Below are 668 nucleotides of genomic sequence, written 5' to 3'. Positions count from 1 at the left end.
TTTACATACTTTTTAAACCGATAAGCTCATAAAAGTGCGTTATCTCTATCGCCTGTGAGACATACACATTTACTGCTAAATGACAAGTGCTATTTTATTAAATGTAAATTTAGAATGTTATCTGTTATTTGTTCAGTGAGTATCATATATGCCGAATGACAACGACGTCTGAATGAGGTATATCATCCTCATCGAGGAAGCATTACGAGTATGCTACCTGGACTGAGAAGAGGATGTGTGAGACAGGTGAGTCACTCAAAATGCGTGTAGGCGGCGAGGACTTCGTGTGTGTGTGTGTGTTTACATTCTCTGAATATATGTTAACGTTTGTTGTTGTTGTGTTACCTTGTTTACATCCCGCATATTTCCTTCACCTGCATACTAGCTTTTGTCATCTCCAAGAGTCTCAGGAAAATTCATGCGCTGAAGAGATTCCATACACAGGCAAACAAAGGCTGCCTTTGAACCCTGGAAGACCGCCTTCCTCCCACACGAGCCGATAATAATGGGCGGTCGAGAAAGGTGCGACGCGAAAACTGTTTACGGAGGATTATCACTGCAGTGTCACGACCGGCAAATGGGAGGCGGCGGATTGGGCATTGACTCGGGCTGTTGAGTGTGGTGGATCTTGCATTGGTGTGAAAGCATCGATTGTGAACAAGCAAGTG

Source organism: Penaeus monodon, chromosome 32 (genome assembly GCF_015228065.2).
Source record: "Penaeus monodon isolate SGIC_2016 chromosome 32, NSTDA_Pmon_1, whole genome shotgun sequence".
Lineage (NCBI taxonomy): Eukaryota > Metazoa > Arthropoda > Malacostraca > Decapoda > Penaeidae > Penaeus > Penaeus monodon.
Note: the sequence above shows the minus strand (reverse complement) of the source record.